This window comes from Lithobates pipiens, unplaced genomic scaffold, assembly GCF_037356315.1.
Source record: "Lithobates pipiens isolate NorthernLeopardFrog02 unplaced genomic scaffold, aLitPip1_a1.2 Scaffold_16, whole genome shotgun sequence".
Classification (NCBI taxonomy): domain Eukaryota; kingdom Metazoa; phylum Chordata; class Amphibia; order Anura; family Ranidae; genus Lithobates; species Lithobates pipiens.
In genome coordinates this window covers 581,509,214-581,524,423 of record NW_027507748.1, presented here as the reverse complement: position 1 = coordinate 581,524,423, position 15,210 = coordinate 581,509,214, and the positions used below count along the sequence as shown (strand labels likewise).

The window sequence follows — 15,210 nt, the reverse complement described above, 5'->3', positions numbered from 1 at the left end:
CTACCACATGAAACACAGCACCTCTGCAACCTTACAGAATTACTACCCCTTACAAAAAAGGTGGTTCCGCTTCAAACGTGGAACAAAAACAAAAAAGTATTTGCAAGGTAAAGGCTTAATGTATGCATTGCAGGTTAAGCTTTTATATTTAGTAGGAATTTTGTAAAATGTGCTGTGTTTTTATCTGCCAATGATGGTTTTAGCGTATTTTTTTACAAATATATTGGTTTGATAAACATTTGCGCAAATACCATGGGTTTACTTCCTCTTTCATTCCCTGCAAAGGCAAAGCATAATGGACTACTATGCATAACATAGTAGCCCATTATGTGTCACTTACCTGACACAGGAGCCAGCGATGTCACCGCTGTCCCCTGTAGTCCGGCGAATCCATCTTTTTGGTGGGGTCTCGCAGCTCCGCTGCTGTCATTCGGCGGAGCCGCAATGACGTCACTCCCGCGCATGCGCACGGGAGCCGACACGCGCGGCAGCTCCGTTGTTGGAAATGCCGCGCTCAGTGCGCCTGTGCGCCGCTGTCTACGGCGCATGCACCGTAGACAGCGGTGCCCGTCTTCGGGCAAATATCTCCTAAACCGTATAAGTTTAGGAGATATTTCTTGGACCTACAGGTAAGCCTTAATCTAGGCTTACCTGTAGGTCAAAGTGGTTTGTAAGGGTTTACAACCACTTTAAAGCGGAAATTCACCCTAACGGGGAAGTTCTGTTTTTATGTCCTCCTCCCCCCTCCTCTACCACATTCGGCACGTTCAAATTTTATTTTATTTTTTGATAGGTACCCACTCCTACTTCTAGGTAATCCGGGCAGAAGTTTGCCCCTCCCTCTCTTTACCCACAGCCTTCTGGGACACATCACGGACAGGTGGCCAGTTATTAAAAGTCAGCAGCTTTTAATTTTTAAAGTAATTTTTTTCTTTGTAGGGTGAAGATCCCCTATATTTATTCATTTATCATGATGCCCCTGTATGCAGGAACGTATCCACCCCCCCTTGCTTGTTCCTGAGATGGACTAAGGACTATGAGATTTGCAGTGTGCATAGAGCAGTGCACATGACCGCGACTAACGTGTGCTGCTCATTCTAAACAAACAGAAATGAGAGGGAAAAGGAGAGGTAGGAGGCAGAAATACACAGTAGCAAACAATTTTATGAATAAACAGATTGCAGGGCCATTAAGTAGTCGATGTGTTTGGATTGTTTTTGGAGAAAAAGAATATAATTTTAACCAGGGGCAGCCCATCCGTTAAGGGTGTACAGGCACTGCCTCCCCTATCCATGCCGCCGCCCCTCCTATCAATGCATCCATCCCCTTATAGGATGCCAGGTGCATGAATTACAGTGGCGGGGGGTATTTTTTGAAGCACTGATCAGAGCCAGAGGCTCCAATAGGCTTCAAAATAGGGTGGACTCCGGGCCCAGAGAATGCGCTCCCAGCCCACCCAGTTGTGTTAGAATAGCGAATGAATATTCGCTATTCTAACACTGGTCTTCCCGGCCAATCAGGAAACCGGTATGAGGCCCATCACCCAATTGGCTGACAGGACAGGCAATCCTATTGGATGCCTAGGAGGAGGGACGGCGCCACACTGCCAAAGCGATGAGGAGAGGACACAGGAGTCAATGCATGCTCTCCGAATGCAGATGTCCATGATAAAATAGGCAACTCGGCAGAAAATTAAACCACATTACTATTTAGAATAATTGGTGTTTGGACACATCACCGGCTACCGAATATAGTCCGGTACAGGAAAATGTTGCTATTTTCACAGCACAGCGACTAACGAGGACAAAGTTGTTACCACCTCGGAGGCGGCCATTTTTTGGTTAGTTTCAGAGCAGTGTAGCAGTCTCTGCTTATATTATCATGTACTGGACTCTGTTCAGTTGCCGGTGTTGTGTCCAAACACCAATTTGTGAAAATCTGCAATTCATTATGGTTTAAAGAAAACGGAAGTGACGCGGGTTGCTCATTCTGCCAGGTTAAACATTTTATCAGAACACCCGCTGCCCAGATGCCCACTGCACGGTTGACCTCCTCCTAGATGGGGTAAGTACTGGGGGGGAGGGAGAGGTTGAGGTGCCGCTGGGGGGGTAGTTGTTTGCTGCCCCCCCCCCCCAAAAAAAACAACAGTCACCACTGGTTTTAACCCATTATTTTGTGTACATTGTAAAAAACCTCTGACAATTTTGTCATGTTCTTATCTGCTCTGGAATAGTTACAGTTACAGTCTATCAATCTGCAATGTAGACTCCCCCGCTCTAGTTTCTATAGAGTAGTCTCTACACAGCAGCAGAGAGCCGTGCTCTTCCAGCACAAGGTTTGTATGCTTTGCTCCTCCACTTGCTGACGGTTTCGATGATGCCATCATTCAGAAAGAGCAATGATGGCACAGCTCACAATCAATGCTAGAACAGTCCACAATCAATGGGATTATCAAATGAGAGACATTGCTTACAAGTTTTGCAGGAGTGAGCAGCTTGTTATATGGATGTGTCTATGCAGGCCATGGAACAACTACTGCAAAATAAACAGAAAGACTGGATTAGTAATAGCTCCAAAATCCAAAAAAGCACAGCTGAACGAGAATGTCTCTAAGGGCCAGTCCACACCATAAAATCACAGTTCGGATACTCTCCAGATGCTTTTCTTCATGCGCGTTCCAGTGCATTTTTGGTGCAGTCCTGTGCATTTTTCCCCCCTCTTTTTTTCTTAACCTCAAATAAGGACACGTGAGTTTCGGTGCGGTGCAGTCCATTGCACTTTTGATGCGTTTTACAGCTTTCCAGTGCAGGAAAGATGCAGCATGTTCTACTTTTTTTCTGGAACTAGAACGCACTGGAACTGCAAGCACTGGTGTGAACTATGCCATTGAAAACCATATAACCTACTTTCCATGCGTTTTTGATGCAGAAAAAAAGAACACACTGGACTGCATGTGGTGTGATCTGGCCCTAATTCTGTCGCATGGCCACCGTTATTCACCGCTATTTATTGGTAGTTATGTGGGGCTGTGGTCAGGGCAGAACAAAAGACTTCTGGGTAAATACAGGAAATGCAAAAATGACCATTACGCAGAAGTCCCTTATCCTTTTATAGAAGGTGTTCATAATATTAATACCAAATAAAAATTCCCATTATAAATGTTTTAGCTTACGTCCATGCATATAACTGTATTCAAGTACATCTATCTAAACCCTTAATGAATATTCGGTTTGCTAAAAGTATCATAACTAATTGGCAGACAACTTTTCATAAAACACAGCTTCTCACCTTTTTTATTTCTTTATTTTTTTTAATGAATTTTCTTTTTTTTTTATGTTGTAGTTGATCATTTTTTTCAGCCACTTCCTGTCTACAGGAAAATATCTTTATGTTTTTGCTCTGCACTGGCTTTCTAAAGCAGCCCATAGATTATGTGATTTTCTTTCCTTCCAGCACAAGTGGAAGGAAAACAAATCGCTCAATTCCTCCATCAACACAGTCATTGATGAAAGGGGAATCCCTCCCACAGCGCTTTTGTGTTCTGCAAACATGGAGCCTTCCTGGCCAGAAGAACAGAATTATTGCTGCTAGTGGCTATAGCCGCCATCAGTAATCGCATGTAAAAAATCAAACAGGCTGTTTGATGGATCAACTTGGGTACAACCAGCCTGCCCGCAGATGGATTGGATCTCGGCTGATCCCTGCTGAACCGGCCAGGATTCAGTCCATCTATGGTCAGCTTAACAGTGGACCTGTGCCATGTGTCACCCACCCATGTCTAAAACAGGGGGGAATGTGGCATGGTGCACAATTGGGAGACAGTTATCACCCATAAAAGGAAGTGCCTTAACAAGGACCTTTCTGGCAGGATCACCAGGAATTATTACAATTAAACCTGAATATTTAAATTGATTCTAAACTCTCAACTTGTAAAACACCCGGGCGGCACAGTGGTGTAGTGGTTAGCACTCAGCACTCAGCACTCTCACCTAGCAGTAAGAAGGGTCACTGGTTCGAATCCCAACCACACCACAACACTACCTGCCTAGAGTTTGCATGTTCTCCCTGTGCCTTTGTGGGTTTCCTCTGGGTACTCCAGTTTCCTCCCACACTCCAAAGACATGCAGGTAGGTAAATTGGCCCTAGTATATAAATGGGGACCTTGGATTGTGGGCTCCTTGAGGGTAGGGACCGATGTGAGTGTGCAATGTACAGAGATGGGGACAATTGTAGACACTCAGGTTGAACTGGATGGACTGGTGTCTTTATTCAACTTTACTAACTATGTAACCCATTCAATTTAAAATAGAAATCAAAGCCAAAACATTTGTGTATAGATATAACAAACAAAAAAATAGGAAAAAAAAATCCTCCCTATTTTATAAATGATCACATTCCCTCTGTCCTAAGCTGCAGAGCTGGGGAGAGGAGGAATATCAGCACAATGAAATTCCCAGTGGAAGGCTGCGCAGAAAGGGGAGGGGGGGGGCGTGTCAGTACAAATCTGATCAGTGGAGGAGAGCAGGCTGAGTTCCCAGCAGAGCTGGAGCACTTATCATGGTGTATTCTCCTGCTTAGTGTGGTCAGTTTTTAATAAGAAAGCAGAGGGACTGACAGGAACACCAGGGATTTCACGCAAAGGAAGAAAACAGGATACTTTTTCATACAAGTACATGGTACAGCAGGCACATATCAGGAATATGAAATGTTGGGTTGACATATTCTTTAACCAATTGCCTACTGGGCACTTTTATCCCCTTAGTGCCCAGGCCAATTTTCAGCTTTCAGCACTGTCGCACTTTGAATGACAAATGCGCGGTCATACAACACTGTACCCATATGACATTTTTTTATATTTTTTTTGCACACAAATAGAGCTTTCTTTTGGTGGTAGGCAATTTTAGAACTGTTAGTGTTTGGTTTTTAATCAGGCATTTTGATCTTAATAGTTTTGATATGTATTGATAACAGCTGCTGTAGGGCAAATCAAGTTCATTTGAACACTGGGATCAGGAGTACGTTGTATTTTTTGAATTTTTTAAAACAGTTTCTTTTGGTGGTATTTAATCACCAGTGGGTTTGTTTGTTTTTTTGTTTCGTTTTTTGCTAAACAAACAAAAAACAAAAAATTTTGAAAAAACAAAACAAACAATGTTCATTTTGTTTTATAAAATTTAGCAAACAGGTAATTTTTCTCCTTCACTGATATGCGCTGATGAGGCTTCACTGATGTACACTGATAGGGTGCACTGCTGATAGATGGAACTGATGGGCACTGATGAGGAGGCACTGATGGTTAGCACTGATAGGTGACACTGATCGGCTCTGATAGGCAGCACTGAAGGACACTGAGAGGTGGCACTGATAGGCAGCACTAATAGGCGGCACTGATGGGCACTGATCGGCATCACTGATAGGTGACACTGATTGGCAGCACTGGTGGGCACTGATTGGCAGCACTGGTGGGGACTGATTGGCAACACTGGTTGGGACTGCACTGATTATCAGTGCCGCTGTCCCTTACATAAGTCAGTTATCGTCTCTTTTCTTCTCTCCTCACGCTGTCAGCATGAGGAAAGAAAAGCAGATAACCAGCTTGTGTTTACATCCTGTGATCAACTGTATTTGCTGACAGCTGATCAAGTGATAAAGGGCCGCTGTAATTGGCCCTTTACCCCAATCTGTGATCAGCTGAGCCCAAAGGACTCTGTGATCACAGAGCATGCCGTCCGTGAATCAGAGGGGGTCCTGGCAAAGGATGCCTGCGCTGTAGTTGCCTTTCGGCTATACTGCGGGTGGAAACTGGTTAAAGTGGAAGAAAAGCCTAAGTTTAACTATTCTTACACATGTTCCCTCCTCCTAACTATACTGCCTAACCTGTATAAATAAAAGATCTGTGTACTTACATATTTTTAATCTAGTCTGGTCACGTGATCCTACAACTTTGGCTCAGGGAGCATTGACGTCACCCATAGACTCCCATGTCCCAGCCATTGTTGGTGCTCCGTCCTCTGTCCTGCAATCGCTGCTCGCTGACGTAAGGGAAAATAAAATTGCTGTTTTTTTTTGGGGGGGGGGGGGGTTAACTGTTTTTCATCCATTATTGCATCTCAGTTTTGATTCAGTACTCCAGCGATGGTAGGATGCATTTCTTGATGGTGCAAACTGTGGACCATGTCTGCATAATATGTGGTACAACAGCCAGTTGCGATGGGGTGTCACTGCAGGAGCACACAGGGACAGGGCGATATAGTCCTGTAACAAGAAGTACCTGCACAAGGACTTTCATGGAAGGACCACCAGTTGTTATTTCAATGAGAGCTTCAGAATTAAAAATAACGGACAAGCACTTTTGAAATAACATTAACATGATAAATTCACTTTAAATCTTATTTGAGATTTTAATGATTGGGCTTAGATCTACCATAAGCATTTATTTATTCAAACATATATTTTATTTTTAACCCCCATTGTACAAAAATGGAGCCAAAACAAAAATCACCCATATTAACATTTATTAATTGCTTGTTTCCATGCAGTTCATGATTACAACGGTCCCAGGAGAACACAGAATGTAACACCAGGATTACTCCACACATATGACCTTGATGGCTTCACTTTGTGGTAAGTTTACCCTAAAACTCTGTAATTTCTCTGTTGGTTTAGAAAATCAAAATGTAACCCCCTTAACACAGCTATACTCATATACTACTACATATAGGCATTGTTGTTCTGTCCTGGGGCTCGTTCCATTGGCACCCATAGAACAGCTAACAGTCAACTATCAATGATTGGGAGCTGGTAGGATGGCCATCCAATGGCGTCAGCACTGTGCAGTCAATCCCAGTGACAAACAACTGTATGTACTGGAACTGTCTATGGAAATATTAGATAAACATAGCTGTAGATAATCTGAACTGTACAAATATTTGTATACATAAAAAAATACACTCACTGGCCACTTTATTAGGTATACCTCTTCAGTTGCTTGGTAACACAAATTGCTAATTGGAAAAACGTTGCCTGGTCCGATGAGTTGATTTCAGCTGCGACATTCAGATGGTAGGGTCAGAATTTGGTGTAAACAACATGAAAGCATGGGTCCATCCTGTTTTGTATAAAGGTTCACGCTGGCAGTGGTGGTGTAATGGTGGGGGGGCTATTTTCTTGGCACACTTTGGGCCCCTTAACACCAATTAAAAATCGTTTAAACGCCACGGCCTACCTGAGTATTTTGCTGACCATGTCCATCCCTATGACTACAGTGTACCCATCTTCTGATGTCTACTTCCAGCAGGATAATGCACCATGTCACAAAGCTCAAATTATCTCAACAATGGTTTCTTGAACATGACAATGAATGTACTCCAATGTCACCAGATCTCAATCCAATAGAGTGCCTTTGGGATGTGGTGGAGCGGGGGAGTCGCATTATGAATGGGAAGCCGACAAATCTGCAACAACTGTGTGATGTTATCATGTCAATAAGGACCAAAATCTCTGAGGAATGTTTCCAACACCTTGTTGAATCTATGCCATGAAGATTTAAGACAGTTCTGAAGGAAGAAGGGGGTTCAACCCGGTACTAGCTCTAGTATTTCCATTATAAAACAAAAAAACAAAAACAAATTAAAGCAGAGCTAAAGTTTCAGTTTAAAAAAATGAGAGCAGAAAGGCTTTTTGTTGCAGAAGAGACATGCAATGTCTGGATGTGAACAACCTACTCATAACATTGACAATTCTATATATCCTACTGCTATGTGGAAGTAGTTATTGGACGTAATAAAAAAATAAATAAATGATAATGTAAAAAAAGATTTAAAGACACTTGGTCACATTGTACCTTCAGGGCTGATGCAACTCCAGAAATCCAACTCTGTTCCTTCCTATGTTGCACCTGACACTAAAATATCTAGTGCCAAAGCCTAGAGGTGGTGACGTCACTCCCCCTAACTGGCAGTTGCAATGCAAAAAAGAACAGTGGAGGATTGCTGGGAAGGTGGGTATCAGTGGGTCATGGTTTTGGCTTTACACAAAAACGGAAATTTTGGCATACATGTAAAATGGCATTGTCTGTTTTAAAAACTCTGTTTATTTGTTTGCTGTCTAGGTCCCTAATACAGATCTTTCCCTTACTTTTTCACACAAATAGAGCTTTCTTTTGGTGGTATTTAATCACCACTGTTTTTTTATTTTTTGCTAAACAAACAAAAAAAAGACAAAAAATTTTGAAAAACAAAAACAAACAGTTTTCATAGTTTGTTATAAAATTTTGCAAACAGGTAATTTTTCTCTTTCACTGGTGTGAGCTGATGAGGCTGCACTCATGGGCACTGTTAGGCTGTACTGATGGGCATTGATAGGCTGCACTGATGGGCTGCACTGATGGGCACTGATAGGCTGCACTAATGGGCACTGCTAGGCAGCACTGATAAGGCAGCACTGATAGGTGGCACTGATGAGGCTGTACTGATGAGGCTGCATTGATAAGTGTCACTGATGGGCGACACTGAAGGGCACCGATAGGTGGCACTGATGGGCACTAATAGGTGGCATTGATGGGCACTGGTAGGTGGCACTGATAGGGGACACTAATAGCTGGCACTGATGATGAGGCACTGATGGGCAATGATTGGCAGCACTAATAGGTGGCACTCGTAGGCACTGGTATGTGACACTGGTGGGCACTGCTTAGCAACAATGAGTCTGGAGTATGCAGGACCGATGTCCCAATTACTCCAGTCCGTAATCTGCTTTTTCTTTTCTGCTCACGCTGTAAGTATAAGCAAAAAAAAAGCCAATTACTGGCTTTGTTTACATCACATGATCAGCTGTTATTGACTGACAGCTGATCACATGGTAAGGGGCTGGGATTGGCCCCTTACTCTGACCTGTGATTAGCCGAGTCTCATTGACTTTCTGATCACAGAGCATGCCATGCACGCCCCGCCTGGCAGGGCAGCTCATGCTCGGGAGGATGTACATTGACACCCTCCCAGCAATTTAGGCCTGCGCTGTAACCATCTTTCATCTATAGCGCAGTCAGGGAGAGGTTAATTTTTTTTTTCAATTGTTTTTCTTTCTTTCTTTTTTTTACAATTTTTTTTAACACACTGTGACCAGTGTAATACAGTGTTACCATAGTAACAGTACTACTCTGGGGTAGTAGTAGTGATCAGGATTTTTTTTACACATTATGATTGCTTATAGCATTTAATATTGAATTTCATTGGTATAAATAACCTTTTTTAATGAATATAACTGATTGTTGTGATTAGCTATGATTAGCTAGAGCTAATCACATGGTACAGATGGGCTGTGATTGGCCTTATCTGTACCATGCGATCATTGTGGCCAATCACAGTTAGCGACACAATTGTACACAATAGATGGCATGAACGGAAGCCATCCATTGTTAACAACTGTCATGTGACCTGCTGTGCTTGGTCACAGCGATTACATGGTACTGGCAGAAGGCTGGTACAGTGATCTGTCATGGGCGGTGTCTGATGGACACAACACCATTGACAGGCGGTGCCCACAGCGCAGCTGCATGGCCACCTGCAAGTCAAGTGACGAAAGTCACACCTGGGTGTCATTTTGCTACAGGCTTTGTGTATCTGTTCCTTTCAGTTCCTGTGTTGATGAACAGGATAGGAAGTAAGGGTAAATTTCCCTTAAATTTAAAATTGAAGGCACTTTCAGTAATTTAAACGCTTAAGGACTGCCTCATGCCGATGTAAGTCGGCAGAATGGCACGGCTGGGCACAAGCACGTACAGGTACATTGCTCTTTAAGTGCTCAGCCCTGGGTCGCGAGCGCTCCGCCGGCGGTGCACTCACGACCCGGTTCTGAGCTCCGTGGCCGCGGGACCCGCGGACCCGATCGCCGCCGGTGTCCTGCGATCGGGTCACAGGGCTGAAGAACGAGGAGAGGTAAGTGTAAACAAACGTCTCCTTGTGCTTCCTACTGAGGCTGTCACTGATCGTCTGTTCCCTGTTATAGGGAAAGACGATCAGTGATGTCAGACGCCAAGCCACACCCCCTACAGTTAAAAAAAAACACACACACACACTTATCCCCTACACTGCCCCCTAGTGGTTAACCCCGTCACTGCCAGTGACATTTTTACAGTATTCAGTGAATTTTTTTATTGCACTGATTGCTGTATTAATGCCAATGGTCCCAAAAATGTGTCAAAAATGTCCGATGTGTCCACCATAATGTCGCAGTCACAATAAAAATCGCTGATCACCGCCATTACTAGTAAAAAAAATATATTAATAATAATGCCATAAAACTATCCCCTATTTTGTAGACGCTATAACTTTTGCGCAAACCAATCAATAAACGCTTATTGCGATTTATTTTTTTACCAAAAATATGTAGAAGAATACGTATCAGCCTAAACTGAGGAAAAATAATGTTTTTATATATTTTGGGGGGATAATTATTATAGCAAAATGTAAAAAATAATGCTTTTTTGTTTATAGCGCAAAAAAAAAAAACGCAGGGTTGATCAAAAACCACCAAAAGAAAGCTCTATTTGTGGTAAAAAAAAAGGACATCAATTTTGTTTTGGAGCCACGTCGCACGACCGCACGATTGTCAGTTAAAACGACGCAGTGCCGAATCGCAAAAAGGGGCTTGGTCCTTTAGCTGGAAATTGGTCCAGGGCTTAAGTAGTTAAAGTGGTTGTAAACCCTTACATATACCCAGTGAACTGACTGGCCTCAGGTGATACACAGAAATGAAACAAAACCTACATAAGTTGTGCCTGTCTATCTGCAGCTCCCTCTTCTCTACATCTGTTCAAAATGCTGAATTTTAAAGCTTGTCTGAGAGTATGGAAAAATGGGCGGAGAGCTGAAGTTACACTCTGCAGAGCTCAGTGAGGAGAGCCCGGACAGCTGATTGGAGGGAAGGGACACACCTCCTCCACACAGCACACAGGAACAAAGTTGAGACTGTCAATCAGCTGGAAATCACTCCGTCACCTTATTTCTCTTGGTGTCAGGAAAACTTGTCAGAAGTACACACTATAGAGCAGGGGTCTCAAACTGGTGGCCCTCCAGCTGTTGAGAAACTGCAAGTTCCATGAGGCATTGCAAGGCTGACAGTTACAAGCATGACTCCCGCAGGCAGAGGCATGATGGGACTTATAGTTTCGCGACAGCTGGAGGGCCGCCAGTTTGAGACCCCTGCTATAGTGGCATATTTTATGTCTGAGGTTTACAATCATTTTAAAGTGGAGTTCCACCCAAAAATTGAACTTCCGCTTTAAGTGCTGGTGACCCCCTGACATGCCACATTTGGCATGTTATTTTTTGGAGGGGAGCGAGTACCCTGTTTTTACAGGCACCCAGCTCCCACTATATTATATAAACAGAAAAGTCAGTGCTACTACCCATACACCACATACTGTGTATAGCAGAGCTCCTAGGTGCCCGATCCACAGTTGCCGGCTGAGTAGAGTAATGTAGAAAAAATGATCCGCACTCCGGTTGTTGCTCTTAAAATTTCTTCATTTTATTAAATAGCCACAGTGAACAAACACAGATTAAGTCAGTTGACGTGTTTCAGCCTATACGGCCTTAGTCACTCAGCTCCCACTTCCTCCCCTGGCACCGCGGCACCAGAAGGAAGATCACCTCTCCCCACTCCCTCCCTGCAATCTTCTGGGACACATCACTGGCCCCAGAAGATTGCCCGGCCATTCACAGCGTGCACCGCGACATGCGCAGGGCACTCCCAGCTGTGAAGCCATAGCCGGGCTCCCACAGTTAGAATGCCGTCGCCGTGGAGAGGAGGGAGAGAAGAGCGAGGCTTTGTTCACCCACATGGCTGAACAGTGGGACAGGTGAGTGTCTGATTATTAAAAGTCAGCAGCTACATTTTATATTACTGCTGACTTTTAAATAGGTGGACCTCCACTTTAAGTTTTACAAAGCTACCATCCACTGCTATAAAAAAAAAAAAAAGAAACATACAAGGCTTGGATGTCGGACAATTTCTGATGAATCTGCCAAAATCTGAGCCATGGTTGCTGTTGCTACCTCAATACAATAGCTGGCAGGGAAGATTCCTCCACCTTATCTCACTTCCCACTATATCAGGGGTGCCCAACCAGTGGCCCGGGCCCTCTGATGTGGCCCGCGACCTCCTGCTCGGGATGGCGAGTTGGCAAGCCCAGATTGCAGGTTGCCTACTTACCCACCATGCCAGAGCATTAGTGTTGTGAATGAAGCCAGCAGTAGAGTAAGCAAGCAGTTGCGGAGCAGAGCCGTATAATCCAATGCTTACTGTATAGCACCGGCTTCTGTCATAGGTGGAGTGATACCAAATGCACTCTGCCTGGGACAGCACGTTTATTACTAAAATCAGAGTGTATATATGGACATATCTGTTCTGCAGTGGTTACTGGGCTGCTTTTAAACTGATCCACAAGTGTAGCGCAGTGTACCTGTGGCTTACCTGCACTGAGCCATAGACTTCTAGTTTTACCTGTGGGTTTGGTGCACTTTCAGAAAGTGCACCACACCTGCAGGATATGATAGAATTCTATGGCAAAGTACAGCTAACCTGCAGGAAAGCCACGGGTATGGGTAGACTGCAGACCATCAGTGTAAAAGTAGCCTTAGGCCCCTTTAACATGATCTGTCTGACCCAATCGGACCCTCCATTCACCTCCATGGAGTGGCAGATGTAAACAGACTTTTGTCCGTTTACACCTGCCTCCTTCCAATCCGATCTGCTAAAAAAAACGAAAAGTGGATCCGTCTCCTTCTATTTGATCAGATGAGAGGGCCCATAGAGTAGAGTGGGCTGTGTCTGTGTCCGCTTTGCATATGCAGAGTGGACGCAGAACTGTCATCTGCTCATTGTGGCCCACGACTGGTTACTAAGTCGTTTAAGTGGCCCTCGCTCCTCAAAAGGTTGGGCACTATATGAACTCAGGCCTATATTCTTTGTGGACATCAGATGTTAGATTTATATAGCACTTGCTCTCCTTTCATATGTTAATTGGTTATAATAATAATAATCTGTTTGTTTTTTTATAGGACTGATTCCACCTTTTTGGCTTTCTTGAATTGGACACCATTCAGTACAATCATTGTGAGATATACAGAACCTGTATTGCAATGGAGAGTAATATGTTCAGGTTTGATATCTTTTAAGGACTTGTTCCCACCAGCTGCCAAGGATCACTTTTACAGAAATGCCAGGAGCTTGCTGCATAATACTACAAAAAGCTCACGCGAGCTTGTTTTAACTTCTTCTGACTGGACACATCTAAGAGCAATAGAAAATACTTTTTGAATTAAGAATGCAAACTTGAATAGAATTTTTTTTTTAAAAAAACAGAGTTTAGTATCACTTTAAGGGCTTTAATTCTGGAGTGAGTAATTTCTACAATTTCATTTAGGAACTTTTGGACACTTCAGACAGTACTGCCACCTTCTGCTCTTCATGGCACTGAACATACAGTGATAAAATGAACATTAACAAAATTGTCTATACAAACATATATATATATTAGTAAACTCCCAAAAATTGAATATATGTATATTTGTTTGTATAGACAATTTTGTGCGCTTTATATTTACACCTTTTACTATTCATTTTGAAAATTAGTTTCTTCTGCTGTGGAATATTATTTGTTTATCACTAATGATTGTTTCACTATTTATAGGGTGCAGTTTTAGTAAATAACCCCCATTATGTCTTGTTCTGGAGGTAGGAGACTGATATTAAAGCGGGGTTCCACCCTAAAGTGGAACTTCCACTCATTGGAACCCACCCCCCCTCCGGTGTCACAGTTGGCACCTTTCAGGGGGGAGGGGGTGCAGATACCTGTCTAAGACAGGTATTTGCACCCAATTCAGAGCATAGACTCCCATGGGAGTCTATGCTTCTTCCTGTTCCGCTGCACTGTCTGCTGGGACACACACAGGCCCAAGAGACAGCGCGGACCATTCCTATTGTGCTGCGCGACTCGCGCATGCACAGTAGAGAACCGGGAAGCGAAGCTGCAACGCTTCACTTCCTGATTCCCGCACGAGAATGGCGGCGGCAGCAGCTTAGAGCCGAGCGATCGATCGGCCTCGGCTGCCGCCATTGCTGGACCCTGGGACAGGGGAGTGTCCATTTATTAAAAGGCAGCAGCTGTAGTATTTATAGCTGCTAGCTTTTAATATTTTTTTTTCCAGTGCACTCCCTCTTTTTTTAGTAGGTCGGTATCATTTACTATATCTTTTTTTTTAAACTGCACCCTGCAAAATGTGGTGCAGCTCTGCATAGAAACCAATCAGCTTCCCAGTTGTATTGTCAATGCTTAAAGCATATGTAAAGGTTTTTTTTGGTTTTTTTTAAACAAACATGACATACTTACCTTCTCTGTGCAGTTGCTTTTGCACTGAGTGGCCCCAATCCTCCTCTTCTGGGGTCCCTCAGCAGCGCTCCTGGCTCCTCCTCTTCTCAGCAGCGCTCCTGGCTCCTCCTCTTCTCGAGTGCCCCCGTTGGAGAGCTGCTCTCCCTTGGGGCATTCGTGGGGGCGCGGGTTCAGGTAAGTAAAATGGGAGCTCTGGGGGGCTGTTGCATCACAGGAGAATGCAATAAGGTGAAAAACCTTGAAGGTTTACAACCCCTTTATTTGAAGTTAGAAGCTGATGTACAGCTGCAGCAGATTCTGAGCAAATGGTCACTTAGCTTAGTGGATAAAGCAAATCTGTATTTACATTGTCTAATTCTATGAAAGCCAAAAAACACTCAAGTGGTTAAATTTCTCTGCACATGGTTGGATGATTGGAGTAAATGCAGATTTACCTTATTCTCTAAGTTAAACCGAACATTCTCTTCTTTCCAAAATCAACCCCATGGTGTGGTTCACATTTATAGAACAATGTAGTCGATGTGTGATGTAATTAATTGTATTTGCATTGCTTGTACTTGTATTCCTCTATTACAAATAAAGTATCAGCTTGTCATGAAGGGTCAAGATTTATTATGCACTGAGACAGTCATGTTTAGTTACAGGAAACGTGTTCTTTTGTTCATGTTCCTTTTGGATTACCTGGTTACAGCACATATAACAATTATAAAACCTGTTATAAATAATTATATGGAGTGAGATTGCTTAGGGTGGAGAAAGCTTGATTATGAACCCCACACCCTTCATTCTATCCTGTAGATGCTTAATAGTAAAGGTAG

The 15,210-nt window shown here is 43.4% G+C and overlaps 1 long non-coding RNA gene across 1 annotated transcript in view; it reads left to right on the top strand.

Annotated features, from left to right (window-relative positions):
- The window catches only part of LOC143983748 (uncharacterized), a 55,128-nt gene extending 40,137 nt beyond the window's left edge, over positions 1-14,991 (top strand). Inside the window, exons 2-3 of the long non-coding RNA XR_013274639.1 lie at positions 6,540-6,624; positions 13,062-14,991. This is a non-coding gene — a long non-coding RNA (uncharacterized LOC143983748). The remainder of the gene's footprint in view (positions 1-6,539; positions 6,625-13,061) is intronic.
- The last annotated feature ends 219 nt before the right edge of the window (positions 14,992-15,210 follow it).